We start from the raw sequence: 280 nt of genomic DNA, 5'->3' as shown, positions 1-280 counted from the left end.
CAATAAGGAAAGGAAACCAGGAAAAATTTAATATTTTAAAAACAGTAACATTAAAATAAATATTTCCTGTATAAACTACAAATACTTTAACAAAACAAGAGGAAGAAAAATTGGATAGAATAGTGTGCCTGAGTGTACCCTCAAGGAAGAGAACTCTAACCCAAGACAATGGAAGACCATGGTACAGAGGCTATGGCACTACCTAAGACTAGAGAACATTGGTTTGGTTTCGGAGTGTCCTTCTCCTAGAAGAGCTGCTTACCATAGCTAAAGAGTCTCT

The sequence above is a fragment of the Palaemon carinicauda genome, chromosome 20 (genome assembly GCF_036898095.1).
Source record: "Palaemon carinicauda isolate YSFRI2023 chromosome 20, ASM3689809v2, whole genome shotgun sequence".
Classification (NCBI taxonomy): domain Eukaryota; kingdom Metazoa; phylum Arthropoda; class Malacostraca; order Decapoda; family Palaemonidae; genus Palaemon; species Palaemon carinicauda.
The sequence above is the reverse complement of the archived record's forward strand: the minus strand, read 5'-3'. Positions refer to the sequence as shown.